The sequence below is a fragment of the Cryptomeria japonica genome, chromosome 8 (assembly GCF_030272615.1).
Source record: "Cryptomeria japonica chromosome 8, Sugi_1.0, whole genome shotgun sequence".
Classification (NCBI taxonomy): domain Eukaryota; kingdom Viridiplantae; phylum Streptophyta; class Pinopsida; order Cupressales; family Cupressaceae; genus Cryptomeria; species Cryptomeria japonica.
The window spans coordinates 471776988-471793861 of NC_081412.1; the positions used below are offsets into that span (position 1 = coordinate 471776988).

The following is a 16874-nucleotide window of genomic DNA, read 5'->3' on the forward strand; positions in this document are numbered from 1 at the left end:
ATGGTTTATAACGCACATTTCTGACACAGCTGACCTGCAAGAGTCCAGGACTGTCCTCCTTGACCTTTTCCTGAATCATTCTATTCTAAATAGGTTTGTGGTGCTAAATGTGTAATTCTGTTCTCTACAGCCGAAGAAGTCTTCCAAGAAATCTTGCAATACTGTAACCTTCAATTCTTCTCAGAGCTCCCTCTGAATGCTATTTCCTCTTCTTGAAGATACAGATAGCAGTGAAAATATGTATGGGTTTCTTCCTCCTCGAGAAATGCTCCCAGCTATCAACTCAGTCCTATGACTGCAAGCATCAAGTTCTTTCTACCTTGAATGCAAATGCTTCTTGGTTTGTCATCTCCCATGGCAGACACGATACTCCCAACGCAATATTAAGTAATGATACATCCTCATGGTTTGGCAATGCTGTGGACAACTCCACCAACGTATCATTTCCTGGGTAGTCTCAATTTGCCAAACTGTTCGAGCTACAATACATTCCAATATCGGCCCACTCTTGCCATGAAAAAGATGAATCAATAATCAGAAGTTTCACAAGCTGAGTGTAAGCTCTATCCCCAGACTTTCGGGTGATAATATTCCACTTTTCAAGAGTGGTGACAATTATCTATGTTTCCTCTGTTTGTTGACAAGACATTGTTTGATCTCTTGAAAAGTTCCCTTACGGTAATCCCATAAGACTGTAACAGGTGAGACAAGTCACCAACTAGCTCTGCAACTAAAGCTTTCATGGGTGCCACATAAACAATCTTGAGCTTATTCAAATCAATGGAACCACCAGCATTCCTATTGAGAGCAATCTGATGAAGTATGATTAGCAATGCCACATTTGTCTTACCAGTGCATGTGGGTGCACACAAAAGAAAATTCTCGGCAATAAACAGTGCATCTTGATCAGTTGCTTCATTCCTTAAATGCAAGCTCCACCCAACCTAGAATGTTGGAGTCAATAAACAACAAATTAAAGCCCAAAAGATACAATGCTTGCACATATACGGGCTTCACACAAATCGGCCAACCAAAGAGCATAGGCTCTTATTCCAAGCACAATCCATAGACATTGATGATGGAACCCGCAAGTATGAAGATAGTGTTCGCTCAGAAGAACACTCCACATAGAGGTTCTTACAGAGAGAACCGAGAACACCAATCCCAAGACGACGTCGAATTACACACACCCTTTAATCTACCAGAATGACCACATGAAGGGAGGAAGCCATCCTTTTGTCTTCGATGAACATAGGGTTAAACTCTTCAACCTTGTTGGCACCTTTGGACTCGTCCTTGTTAGACTCGGAAGGCTACCTGGATATTTTTGTGGTGGGCAACTTGGTAGCACAGTCAATGTCCTCGATGACGGTGACAGATTTGCTTGTGGTTGCGAGCAGTAGTTGGAGATTGGGATTATCCGACACCTGGGTGAGCTCAAGTGACAAATGGTTGATACCCACCAAGCATCTCTCCCTTCTTCACCTCATATTTCCCTTCATGCGACTCCACTACCAAGTCCTCTTTCGCATGTGCATATTGGAACGACATGAGCGAATTGATTCTTAGCGTTTCATATACTGTCGACCGGACCAACGCCATGCTCCCCAGTGCTCTTAAATTTATCAATGTGAAAACGATCTGCAAGGGCTTCGAGGATAGGCAGGCCATATAGCTTCCAGGGACCTCTTGTACTCCTGCATCTGCACAACCTTCTCACAGTAATCCTGGATCATCTCATTAACACAGTGTTAATCGACGAGTTGTTCTTCGCAATCACAAACCACACATTAATAGTTGTCGAGATCGACGCCTCCTATAGAAAGGTATTCACGACAGAAGTCATGATGGTAACTCCGGGCCAAACCATGAACTACCCAGTCACAGCCAATCAACGACGGTAACTCAAACTTGGCTAAATATATATGTGGCATGTACAAGCTTGAGATAAGATTGTCCTTGAGTTGTCTTCCATGAAGCCTAATATGATGCCTTCTCTGATACCATGTTGTTTTACTATCATCGGATTAAGAGCATTTTGAAACAACACAACGGACAATGAACACACTAAGATACCCTACGAAAACCTTCAATGTGGCCCAATGATGAGGCCAATATCAACTTGTTCAATGATAATCAAGATCTCAATCTGTTGTATGATATCGATCTCCTCTTATGGTTCATGAACTGTTGTGGAGTATTCGCCCTGTCAAGGAATGTTCTATAATCTTCAACTTGATATGAATATAATGCATGATCTGCAGATGAAGAAATACAATCTGCAGAAGGATGTTGAATTGTTGTTGTATGTCTATCATCTCAAAGAGAGGAGATCTAATCTCCTATATATCTAGCCTGATGACATCACAAGAAGAGTCAGCTCCCTTCAATATGAGACACCTTCTCATATGATGCAATGTGTACTTCCATTAAGAGGTGGTGGACTTTTGCCAAAAGTCAGCCCCTTTGATAATCATACTTACTAACAAATCGATAAGACACATTTAAACATCAAACCCGATAATGCACATATGACCTAATAAAGATATTAATAGATTAATATAAGTTTATTGGTTTCACACATTCGATCTTGACGAGTCGGCCTGTAGGAATCCGACCAAAGCTATATCATCAACAATCGAAGGTTGAAATTACTAAATCACATTTTCATCACCATTAACCACCATTGAAATGCGAAGATCAATGAGAAACAAACAAGATTCTCTCCAAACTCAGGAAGTTAAATTGAATAAAATGAATATCAAACATACATCATATGATGGAAAACAACTTAAATAAACAAAAAATTGAATTAAATTCATATATTCGCCTTCGAATAAGGACAATTATTCAACAGATTGGTCACACTGAATGTCTGATTTTTGTTTGTATCAGATCTCTTCCAGCTACATTAAGATGAAAAAAATGCAAAGGAAAACTATCTAGAATGACCATCGGCCAATTTCCAGCTCCTAAACTATTCCTAAATTCTAAGAGCCTAATCTTAAAAAAAGTCCAAACTCGGAGCATCTGACCCCTTACAATGAGCTTCGAGCTCCATTTTATATCAATTTCCCTTGAAAACCTCCTTTCAAAAACTCCCTTGATCAACTGCAATTGACAATGCTAAAAAGTCTCTGAAACTGAAACTTTTTATCTTGATGTTGAGTTTGGTTTAGCTAAGTCTTCAATTAACCATGTGAGTAAGCTCCTCAAAACAACAGTTCTCTAATTTTGAGCTTGAGTTGGCTAAAACTCCTCGCTTCGTATGTTTCCAACTTTATCTCCAATTTCACTGTAGTTCGTCTACATCGAGCCCCCAATCTTGGCAATTCTCCTTTTTACGCTCTAAGTGAACTCCATTTCAATACTCACTCCATCTACACATTTAAAAGAATAATAATCAAAACATTTTAATTTATTTAAATGTGTAAAATAAATGTTGTTTTATGAATTATAAATCTACAACTTTAAAAAAAGAATCAAATTTATATTTAATTGTGAATTTAAATAATCCACACTATATTAAATTTTAAAAATTTAACAATACTTCCCTACTCTATGTTCTCCATAAAATACCACATTACCTCCAAAACATAAAAGGGCAATTAATTCATAAACTAATTTATAAATTCATTCGATATACTTAAACGAAAAAAAACAGAAAAAAGAAAAAAATTCAAATGCTTCATGTATGATTATCATTATGACATTAAAAAAATTCAAAAGCATCTAATATACTTCAGAAGCATTTTAATTTAAAACATTTTGGAATTCACTTCAACTTTACCTCCATTGCACATATAACACTTAATATGATGCTTTTTCTATGGTTACCGGAGTTGGAAATTAGGATTGAATGCGGTCTTCGAAGATTATGGGAAACTCCGTATTTTGGGGACACACGAGTCTAGAGTTTTGAACTCTCCTTTATTTTACTCCTCAGATCATACCCTCACCAAAATATGAATCTTTTCAAACAAATAAAATCCTAAAGCCTCCCTCTTTTTTTATATAAGGCTATTGATCATATTTCTTTTATTACTACTGACATTCAAATCGAGTCCAAGGATTATAATCTATTTCAATTTCTTTTGATATCCAGACATTAATTGAACTACAAATAAATTCATGGTCGTTTCGATCGCAGCAACATATACTACTTTCTTTTCTCTCGTTATTTATTCTTACCATGGAATTTGGTTTTGTTCACCATGGGGGATTCAATGATTTCGCAATCTACATCTATATGTATATGGAGGTATGTGTATATATATCTCTATGTCTATATATAGACACGCACAGATTTATATACATATAGATATACGCAAACATAAATATCAAAATGGATGCACATATATACCCACCAAGAGGAGGCAAGCTTATACATATACAACCGAAGCTCAAGGTTTCCATCGTGTGTCTCGGCTATTCAGACATCACCTTGTTCTCTGCATTTCAATGCGGGAAAGGTCTCTTTGTGTTATTTCCATGCTATAACAATCAACACTTCATTGCACATCCGTATAAAAGAGATGAAAGCCTTACAGGGACAATCATTAACGGTTTTCCAAGAAGGATTTAACACACATTGGTATGCACCCAACAAAAACAATAAGAAGCAACAAATATCCTTCTGTTGACTCTAAGATGCACACACCTGTGCACGTTCTCTTTTTTTAATTTCAATGCGTAGGTACTTGCTCTTTAAATTTCCACTTCAAGCTGCACATAGGAAAAACGAACAAAGGCAATGGAAATTCACAACACATATATGTCTAAGTACACATATACACATGTACATGTATACATAGATATATATGACCATTAAGTATAGCCACAATGAAAATACAGAAAATATAGAACCAAATTAATTGTGAACATCGTTTGTGGAGATGGAAGGGACAGAGACAGTGGCCAAGGGCACCAAACATGCTTAAGGACAACCAAATCTTTAGCAATACATATATGTCAATTATGTCTAAATATACATATACTCATGGATATGCATACATAGATATAGATGTAAATTAATATTTTATGGAGAAGGAAGGGACATACACAGTGGCCAAGGGCACCAAACACGCTTAAAAACAGCCAATTTGATAGCAATACATATATGTCATTTATATGCCCAAATTCAGGTGTACATATGTATATGTGCAATATGCCCAAATTCAGGTGTACACATGTATATGTGCACATAGGTATATATGCTCGTAAGGCTACGCACAATGGAAATGCAATGGTGGAGGACACCAAACATGCATAAGCACAGCCAATGTCTAGGCGCATGAAATGCAACATGTTCACATCACTACCCAACACAAACACATCAGTAGGGAACTTGCAAGGAGTCATTGGCCACTGTGTATGTCACTTCATCGCTCCGCCATTCTCCAACGCATCGGTAGAAGACTTGTTTGGTATCCTTGCCTAGTATGCCTGCCAGCAACATAACACATTATCGCTTGGGAAATAGAGACTACCACAAAGTGGCCAAAACGTCAGCAATTACTAGAAGGCTAAAACTTCCTTAGGCAAAAGCCCGCACAGATAGCTTATAGGCTAACTATAGTGTTTGTATACGTGGGAGACAAATGTTTATCCATTGTGGCTGCAATGTGCAGCGGGAAACTAATGCACACAATCAGAACCAGATATGTATACATCCTTCTCTCATGTGCTTTCTTTTTGTTCTTTCAGAGACATTACATGAGCATGGCTATATGTGCGTGTATGTGTATGCCTATGTGCACATTTCCACTTTTTGATCCCAGTACGATTATAAGCATGGCTATGCAATGCTTATAAGAATGGCTATGCAATTTTGAATGTGTCTGCCTATCATGTATAATCGCACACACGAACATATAGCTATACACAAACACATAAACACATGACTTTCCTTATTGCTACAATAAATTAAAATTAAAAAATATATATATATATTGGTATGCATCCTACAATGACAGCAAAGGGCAGAATATCGCTTTTTTTTTTTTTTTTTTTGTTCCTTTCAATGCATTCAAGACCATGGGTATAGCTATCTATTTGTGTATGGCTCATGAGCATGGCTACATGTGTGTGTATGTGTATGACTATATGCACATTGCCCAGAAAATGGGCAGAGCTCCACAATCAACCAGAAGAGCAAACACTTGCATTGGCAAACATATATGTGTTTGTATGTATACATACTGTCTCTATAAGGGGGTGCTAAGCTTTTTTTTTGTTGTTGTTTCAGCACAAAAAAAAAAAAAAAAAAAGAGAGATTGAGGCACACAATGAAATCAAAATATGTATACATTGTAGTCCATTTTTTTCTTTGAATCGAACACATATATGAGCATGGCTATATGTATGCCTATGTATATGCTTATGTGCATGGGTCCATTTTATTTTTCAATACATTTATGAGTATCAGTATGTACATTTAATTGTGTATGCCTAACATGTATTTAACTATGTACATGCAGGAAAGAGATTTACACATATAAATATAGTTATATACACATGCATTTAACATGGCCTTACCTTATCATTGTGGACAAAAAACATATTGCTATGCATCCTACAAAGATAGTAGAGGACAAAATATGTAATTTTTTTTCTTTATTTCAACTACATTTATAAGTATGCCTATATGTATCTATTTGTGTATGGCTAGCATGCATTTATCTATGTATATGTATAAGCATACAAACAAACAATTTGACACACATGTTCATCTAGTTAGATTTACAGAACAGATAAGTGACTTGCAACATCCAATGAGAGGCAATATAGTAACTTACAGAATCGACCATATGAAGTTGTTGTGAAGCACCTACAGATCTTATGGTGGCCAACATAGCACTAAGTATTCTCTAAACCACACCGATTGAATTTTGTGTGTAAATTGGAACAATGCAAGCTCTATGTCACAAAAACAAAGAAGATTATTTTTTTTTCGAAACGTGGATGCCTATTTCCACTATATCGGCAATATTTTGATTTAAGAATAAACCATAGAAAAAAGACGGTAATTTTATCACAAAACCAACAAAAGCCTTTGCCAAAGTGCCCAACAGAAAATGAAAACGCAAACAATGAAACACCAAAATATATTTTTGTAACATTTTTTATCACTGTCGTTTTAAAATTTTTATAACTCATAAAACCCTCAGTCCATGAAATATAAAAGGCACAAAGTAAAAGTTCTTGCAAAATCGGGACAACCACAACTATGCATCAAAAACACGAAAGATAGAATTACCTCGTTTCTCCACCAACACATATTACCTGCAACATTGACGATCTAAACCAAAACCAACAATCACCTGATAGAGAATGGAAACACACACAATAAAAAACCCTAAATTAATTAAGTGATAGAGTAGCTAAGGCACAATGAAAATGCCCACATTGAAAAGCCAAATTTTACTATGAACTTCAATTCCCCAAATGGTAGAGTCATAGTACTTGACACACTGAATGAAAACCCAGACAATGAAACGCCAAAAAAAAAATTGTAAGATTTTTATCACAAGGATTTTTTAAATGGTTTAACCCACAAAACCTTCAATCCATCAACTATATAAAGCCACAAAGCAAATGTTCTTAGGAAATGGGGGCATCCACAACTATGCATTGAAAACACGAAAGATAGAATCACCTCATTTCTCCACCAACACATTTTACCTGTAATAGTGTCAGATTTAAACCAAAACGAACACAAAGAACCAACAAAGACCTCACACAAAATGCAAATACACACAATAAAAAACCCTAAATTAAGTAAGTGACAGAGTAGCCGAGAAACTGAATGAAAACACAAACAATGAAAACTCTACAGAGAATGAAAACACAGACAGTGAAAACCCTAAATTAATTAAATGACAGAGTAGCTAAGATGCACACTCGAAATGCAGATAATGAATCCCCCTAAAATAATTAACTGATATAACCCACAAAACCTTTAAGCCATCAACTATAAACCAAATATTTGTACAAAGTACATACAACCAGAACAATGCATCCAAAACACGAAAGATAGAATTACCTCACTTCTCCAACAACACATTTACCTGCAAGCTTATGGCCCAAAGCCAAAACGCAGATTGAAGTGCACAGGACAAGGCAACACACATAATGAAAACCAGAGTTTTCCCAAATTGAAACACAGAAAACAAACCGAGAGGCACAATGAAAATGCAAAAAATGAAAAACTGAAAATTAATTATGAACTTTATTTCGAGTGATGGAAGTGATAGACACATGGAAGGATACCAAACACACTTAAGCACAACCAAATGTTTAGCTACATTAAATGCATCATGTTCACGTCACCGCCCAAAGCATCGATAGATAACATGTCATTTGCTTCGCCACCGTGTATGTCTCTTCATCACCATGTCATTGTCCAACTCATTACCCAATCTACTTGTCATCGACCTAACACGTCATCGCCAGGAAAACGAAGGCTAGCCAGGAAGTTATTGGAGATCCAATGATTGTCGAAATGCTGACACTTTGTCGAGAAAAAGCCTGCATAGATAGCCTATCGGCTAATTATTTCCCTAATCCCAAAGTGGGACATGACATACAAGAATACATTATTACTACATGACAATTATCTATTTAAATTTTACATGCATCTACCTAATAGTTCTCATCCATATGAATGTGGGGGAAGTAATGGTAAAAGTTGTATGTCTATGTCCTTTTCCCTTGTGCTTTGTGTCCAATTTGATTAATGTTAAAGTGCAATAACTAGTTTATAGGTATTCTTGTGTTAATTTGTCTTATGACACATCGCAATTCCCTTATCACTCATCCTTAAAGATTTTGATCTTGATCCCTAGACTTGTCACTTGTTACCCTAGATAAAAAATACAAGTGTACACTTTGACCCAAATCACTTTCACACTCATGGATTTGAACCTTAAATCTTTAAAGAATTTAAAATTCAAATCTAAACATTATTGACAACTTCAATAGTCATTGCGAGCAAAGTTAGCACATGTTAGTGTTGCTTTGTATATTATTTTGTTGTATTTAAAGATATCCATGCACACTATGAGATCACCTAGGAACATTTATGGTTATTCAAATGAGTTGTTATCAAACATTTATAAGAGTATTCTAGTAATATGATCACAGCAATACATCAACCTAGGTTCATTGACCACGTGCTTCTTACCCTTGATCTTGGATCATCCTCATTGAATCAATCCAACTAGATGTATTACTAAGAAAAACATGACCCTCACAATTCAACAAATTCACAAAAGATGTTCACAAACACCATCAATTCCTTACCAAACTCATATATCAAAAGATCTAAGGCAAACAAATTTTAGCAATCCACAATTTGCTAGTTCATATCCATGAGTTGCAATTTAAATACACAAACAAGTTTAGATCAAGGCTCACACAAGAGATGAATAGAGAAAAAACAATCATTTTACAAAATAAAAAAATCTTCACTTAGGCTAGTATTAAAATTTTAAAATATTAGCATATTCACAACAATTCTCTATCATCAAATTTCAAGTTAAATATCATGTTAATTTATTTTATTCAAACATTTAATTTCCAAAAATTTCCTTTTTCTTTATGGAAAAATTGTATTATATAAATATTAGCTTCCCTGCCTTTATATAGTGTACTACAATATGTTGAAGGAGCATACATCTAAATCAGAATTCATTCTTTAGATACACTCTCATGAGTAGGAATTTGATCTATCACAAGAAACTAGAGGTTGAACCTAAACTTAATTGCACCTCTAAAAGATTTGAACCTTAATATCTATGGCATAATCAACCATTTTGATTATCAATCCTTGCCCATTAAACACAACCATTTTCAACAAATTTAATTATCAATCCTTAATCATTTCATTCAAATTTATTGTTTACTAGTTTATTATCCTAGATAATTTTATGCAAAAGTATTTTCCTTCTACACTAATAAATAATGAAATAAATCAAACTAAAATCTTAATATCATATAAACCTTAACATGCGATTCCCACTTGACTTTGGGGGCATCCCCTTTAGATGTCGAAAGTGCTTCCAAATTGGACATGTTGCTGCACAGTGTGAATCAGATAAGAAGAAAAAGAAATTTGCTTCTTGGTGGAAAGGTGCCTCCTCTGAGCACTACTTTATTTAAAAGAAAAGCTTTTCTGAGGTGGCTGCGCAGGATCCTCAGGCCGAGCCTCTGGTTGCTACCTCTTTTTTTGGTGCTCAGGGGTGTGGGGATGCTTGCGGTGGCATCCCAAATGATCGTTTGAAGATTGCTGGATCTTCTTCCTTGGTGGATGACCTTCCTGCTTCCCAGATTGATGCTGGATCTTTGTCTGATCCTTTGATTTCTGCTGTCCCTGCCTCTCCGGAAGCTGGCTCTGTTCCTCCTGGTGATGGGAGGTCCTCTATTCTGGATCCATCCTCTTGGCAAAAGGCTGCTGCTAGGGTTGAGGAGGGATGGATTAGTGTTAAAAGTAAAAAATCTAAATCGTCTCAGTCCTCTTTTGATATGACCCTTCGATCCCATAAGGGTAGGTCAAACTCTTGATCCGTCCTGGTTGGGTTGGGGTTGCTGGTCTCTTGCAGCTCGCTGGTTCTTGTTGGGGGTCCTTTTTGTGTTGTACCCCATCCTTGGTTTGGCCATGTTGTGTCTCATTTGTGTCATGTTTCCTTGAGTGGACTTTCAAGTTTATCTTTCGGTTCGGGTTGTAGGTCCTTCCAAAACCTGCCTTGTAAAGGGTTTCGGGTCCCTTAAAACCTGTTTTTCCTTAATCAAAAACATGCGATTCCCACCCATATTCCCCTGCTAGGACATTGGAAAAACAATGATGAGAATAAGCTAGAGAGAAATTAGACTTTTCTTTTGCAGAGACCAACTAGGGGAGAGGACCCATTAGTGAACACCCTACCTTCTCACCTCTCAAAATCCTATGTTGCAATTTCAAATCACTTCCAATTTTTTACAACAGCTTACTTGGCAAGTCCCCTACTTATAACTAAAGTTTTGGGTCCACATCATCAAATATGATACCACATCAACATGTTTTTTGTTAACATGTCCAAAAAGGCAAAAAAAACGTTAAATAAGTAATTGTGCAGTAAGTCATATATTTTGGTGCACTAATGTGACATCACATTTGTTTTTTGCTTTTCAAATCTAAGGAATACATTTCATTCATTTATTCATACTCATGATCAACACTAACAATTTTAAAGTCAGAACTACTAAGGTACTAGTAACCGTTATAACTAACTTTGTGCACCCTAAGCTCTAAAACGTACATTGGATTTTGACCAAAAAAATTGGTTTTCTTCGTATGTGACTTAAGAGCTTAAAGCTATTGTTTCAGCTTTTGGGCAGTTATGAAGACTGGGAGTTGATTCATTATGAGCACAAAGGTCAAAATGGCCGTTTAAAGGTGGCGCTCAATACCTACTTATAGACACCCCAATAACTATGCACTACAACTACCTCAAAAATTTACACAACTAATCCAATACATATTCTCTAATAACTATTTTGACTAACACTTAAGCACAAATACCCTATCGACGTTATGGTTACCAATAAAGTTGCACAACTCCAATTAAATATTAAAATTTTAACTACCAGAGGTACAAGTGAGTGGCTATTGATACATGTGAAATATTTAGTGAGCTTTAAATTATCATGTATTTATTTTTTAAAGATAGTAATTAAGGGGTTGAATGAACAAAAAGTAAACGCAGAAAGTAACTTGACGCCCTTCCCCTATCACTATATTATTAAAAATATTGAACATTAAACCAACAAATTCTATTACTACTATTAGCACATACTCAACTACTTATGTCCTCTCCCCATATCATACTTTATCATACTTTATAACCGACTGTTGTATATACAGATAAACCGCCACCAAAGCTGCATTTTATTCTCTATAGCATATTATAGTAATAACTAAGTAGCAAAGTAGCCAAGCTTACCATAGTATAGTATAATGGCAGGAGGGTATAAACCAAAGCAGCTACCACTTATGTGCAAAGACGCCATTCTTTCTCAAACCGTTCAGCAGATGGAGACAGGCAGCATCATCGTGATCATGGCTGCATACCATGAAAAGCTCGTCGACGAGGCACATTACTCCGCTCCTCCTCATTTCGGAAACCCTAATTTTGCAACAACAAAATCCTTCTCGCTGATATTTCTTTTCATCCACCCTAAAATTTCACTCTGCATCAGTCGCACCGCTTTGAGTCCATCGAGATTGACAATAGAAATAGAAGCAAGGGCTGTATCATCCACGCCTACTGCGTAAATATCAAAAGCCCTGATTTGCTTCGCATAAACCCTCACGAACAATCCACTTACACTGCTCTCAGTATCATTACCACCAATTTCAATATAAACATGGCGGTTCAGGGCGCTTAGGTCTTCAACACTTGGCAAATAAAGGGCGTTATTGTGGTTCTCCATTAATGCCTACGCGAGCTTGATCTGAGTTCCTGTTGTCCTTCAGGGCAGAGCAATGGTGGACGGGGTTAGATGCCAAAGCAAGCTTGCGCAGCGCGATTATGAAGAATTCCCCTCCAGTCACATGAACGAATTCGGGGTTTCTGAAGAGGGCAGCCGTGGGGTTCAGAGAATTTATGGGTTTCGAACCCTTGACCGTCCACCTCGGCAACAGGACTATAATCGCGACCCCGCTGGGTTTTAGAGTGCGTTCGATCTCGACGGCGAACAGAGCAGGAGCCTGAGCTTGAAACACCAACCCTGATTATACAAATTCGAAGGAATTATCTGCAAATTGCAGCCGTTTGAGTTTGCCTTTGCACGACCGGCGATCGATTCCCGTGGCGTCAGATATTCCATTTTCGCTCAATGCCGAAATGGCGAGGGCAGCGCCACAACCGAAGCAGAGCCTTTCAGAGCAGGCCAAAGGAGGTCCTGCTTCAACAGGTCGCTGTCAATGCCCGAATAGAATTTTACAGCCCAGATCTTCGTTGGGGCAGGGTATCGATCCCCAGACCTCCGGGACCATAGAAGGGTTCGGAGCCAGCCAAGAGGTCACATGGATCGGCGCCCTGGACAATGTAGAGAACCGGCATCATGGCTAGGACCGTTTTAATAGCAAATGCTGCGAAAAATTTAAACGGAACGAAAAAATTGGTATACGATTTTCAAAATAAAGGAACAGCCCTGACACAATAAAGCCCAACGCAGGACCCATGTAGAGCAGCGCTAGCCGTTTGCGGGATTAGATCGAGCAAAAGAAAGAGATTTACCAGCAAGCAGATTCGAACTTTAGATCCATCGCGCGCAAAATCTGACAGCGGTGTGATTTTCACCTACCAGGGGATCTGCAGACTTGTACTTCAAAAGAAGAGGCAGGGTATGGAGAACAGGTAGAAAAAACTAATTGAATCATTTGGGTTGCAGGCAATCGACAAATAACTGTCTCAAAATGCCACGCCACGTACGTTCCACGTTAACCATGTTTCACAGTTTTGTCCGTTTTATCACGTGGAATGAGCGATTAAACTAATGAAAAGGACGGTAGGAAAATAATTAACCAGCAATCGCACCTTAGTGTGCAATGGGTGTGGAAGGTCTATATTTTTATATATTTGTGTAGTATAGTATATAAGATTAATTAATATGATGTGAGGAGAATTGATAGCTTAATTTAAATCAATTATGAATCTATTTATAGGATCCAAACATAAATGAAATAAAACTTCTAGGGGAAAGTAGTATACTACCAATAACTGTCATCTTTTTGTCACCCTCACCCTTCTATTTGTAGACATAGTAGGAGCCAAAAAAAAATGGTAATGGAAGGTTCATTAATAAATATCACATGTACCAATAGTGGTGCATTTTTTAGCATTTTTGACCAAAATTAGCTCACTACTGGAGCATTTGTCCACTACTAATGGCTATCTTGAGTTATCTACTATTGGCACAAAGGTGAACATGTATTGGATCACACTTGGAAATGTGTATTTTTTGACCTTTGTGCACATAACGAATTTCACAGCGTGCATCGTTACTATCCACAAGCCAAAACAATAGCTTTAAGCAGTTAAGTCGCATACGAAGAGAACCGAAAAAAAATCATCTAAATCGGATGAACCAATGCGCAAAGTTAGCTATGGCAGCTACTGGCTCCTTTCCCCTAAAGAAGATAATCAAACTGCATTACCAATAGTCTCACATTATGTTTACAATAGAGAGAGAGAGGAAGAGTAAGGAGGGGAGAGAGATAGAGAAGGGGTAAGGAGGTAGAGATAGAAATGGAGAGAGATAGGAGGAAGATAGAGTAGAGAGTGGGAGAGATGTCAGGATAATATAGAAGGATAATAAGGAGGAGAAATGGAAGAAGAAATTTGGATAGATAGAGATATAGATATAGATATAGAGGTTTAGGAAGATAAAAGAAGAGAAAGAGAGGGAGACATGTCTATAAATAAAGGGTGAGAGAGGAAGATAAAGGTAGATTTGAAGATAGAAAGAGAAGAAGGGGGGAATATATAAAAGACGTACAAAGAGAGGCAATAGATAAAGAGAAGTAGAGGCCAAATAAAAAGGAGATAAATATGCATAAATGTATATTTTTGTAAGCTTGAGTAATTACATAAATAAACAAAGCTTGGATGGATGTCGAATATGCAATAACAAAGAAAGGTAAGTTTCAACTACTAAACTATCTACCAATAGTCAACTTGAAGGATGATTTGACCAAATCTTGTAATCATTAGTAGATTTTACTATATACCCATTTTTTAGTATCTTTCATATCGTTATGTTAGGACGTTATCATTTAACTATGCATGTAAAATGTTCTCCCCTAAATCATGCTTTATAACTCGTGAACCCTTGAAATATTGTTGTTAATACAAATACACCACCACCAAATCTGCATTTTATTCTCCGTAGCATATTACAGTAATAGCCAAGTAAACTAGTAGCAGAGTAGCCAGGCTTACCATAGTATAGTATAATGGCAGGAGGGTATCGACCAAAGCAGTTACCACTTACGTGCAAAGACGCCATTCTTTCTCAATGCGTTCAGCAGATGATGACAGCCAGCATCATCATAATTATGGCTGCATGCCACAAAACGCTTGTCGAGGAGGCACATTACTTCGCTCTCCATCAAATCGGAAACCCTACTTTCGCAACAACAAAATCCTTCTCGCTGATATTCCTTTTAATCCACCTCCAATTTTGCTCTGCTTCAGTCGCACCGCTTCGACTCCTTCGAGATTGGCAGCGGAAGTAGAAGCAGGGGCTGTATCATACACGCCTACTGCGTAGATATCAAAAGCCCTGATTTGTTGCGCATAAACCCTCACGAACAACCCACTTACACTGCTCTCTGTGTCATTAACCCCAATTTCAAAATAAACATGGTGGTTCAGGGTGCTTCTGTACACAACACTCAGAAAAAAATGGCATTATTGTGGTTCTCCGTTAATGGCTCCGCGAGCTTGACTAAGTTCCTGTTGTGCTTCAGGGGAGAGCAATGGTGTACGGGGTTAGACGCCAAAGCAACTTGCGCAGCGCGATTACTGAAGAATTCCTCACCACGGTCACACGAACGACTTCGGGGTTTCTGAAGTGGGCTTAGGGGTTTCGAACCCTTGACCGTCCGGCTGGGCAACAGGACTATAATCGCGACCCCGCTGGGTTTAAGAGTGCGTTCGATCTCGACGGCGAACAGAGCAGAAGCCTGGGCTTGAAGCACCAACCCTGATTATGCACATTCAAAGGACTTATCTGCAAATTGCAGCCGCTTGAGTTTGCCTTTGCACGAACCGAGATCGATTCCCGAGGCGTCAGATATTCCATTTTCCCTCAATGCCAAAACAGCGTGGGCAACGCCACACCCGATGCAGAGGCCTTTTAGAGCAGGCCGCAGGGGGCCCTGCTTCAACAGGTCACTGTCAATGCCCGAGTAGAATTTTACAGCCCAGATCTTCGTTGGGGCAGGGTATCGATCCCTAGACCTCCGGGACCATAGAAGGGTTCGGAGCCAGCCGAGAGGTCACATGGACCGGCGTCCGGGACATTCTAGAGAACCGGCATCATGGCCAGGACCATTGAAAAGCAAATGCTGCGAAACATTAATCTCTTGCCTGCGGAACCGTACATGAGCTCCAGCTTCGTCAGTTTTGCAACCATAGAGCTTATTAAACGAAAAGAAAATTGCCAAACGATTTTCAAATAAAGGAGCAGCCCTGACACAATAAAGCCCAACGCAGGACTCGGGTAGAGTAGGATTTGCTTTTTGCAGGATTAGATCGAGCAAAAGAAAGAGATTTACCAGCAAGCTGCTTCAAACTTTAGATCTATCGTGCGTAAAATCTGGCAGCGGTGTGATTTCCACCCGCCAAGAGATCCGAAAAGTGAAAGAATGGAATGCAGACTTGAACCTGAAAAGAAGATGCAGGGTATAGAGAACAGGTAGAAAAGACTAAAGGCATTAGGTATCCTATCGGATTACAAAGGAAAGCGAGTAAAAATTATATTCCCATTGTTTGTGTAGGATAACGCTACATTGAATAATTTGGGTTGCAGGCAATGGACAAATATTTAACTGTGTCAAGAAATGCCACGCCATGTACCTTCCACGTTAGCCATGTTTTCACGGTTTAGTCCGTGTCATCACCTGGAATGAGCGATTAAATTAATGAAAAGGCAGAAAGAAAATAATTAATAACAAGCATATCTATATTTTTAATGTAGGGAAGGACGTGTAAAGAGGCACATCTATAGATTCTAAATTGTACTTAAAATTGTAAACATTTATGCACAAATGTCTGATTAGTTGTGCACTATGGGTACCAATAAGGGTGCACAAATATACTCCAAAA

The 16874-nt window shown here is 38.0% G+C and overlaps 1 long non-coding RNA gene across 5 annotated transcripts; it reads right to left on the reverse strand.

The window, feature by feature from the left end:
• Window positions 1-2796: 2796 nt before the first annotated feature.
• LOC131079535 (uncharacterized) lies at window positions 2797-16718 on the reverse strand. Of its 5 annotated transcripts, none has more exons than XR_009113993.2 (3): window positions 11982-16700; window positions 6798-7322; window positions 2797-3380 (listed from the first exon to the last, which is right to left on the reverse strand). It is a non-coding gene; the product is annotated as an uncharacterized LOC131079535 (long non-coding RNA). The 5 variants fall into 5 exon arrangements; XR_009113992.2 differs by lacking the exon at window positions 6798-7322 and having other exon boundaries at window positions 11982-13079; window positions 13281-16697; XR_009113991.2 differs by lacking the exon at window positions 6798-7322 and having other exon boundaries at window positions 11982-13132; window positions 13281-16697.
• Between the last annotated feature and the right edge of the window lie 156 nt (window positions 16719-16874).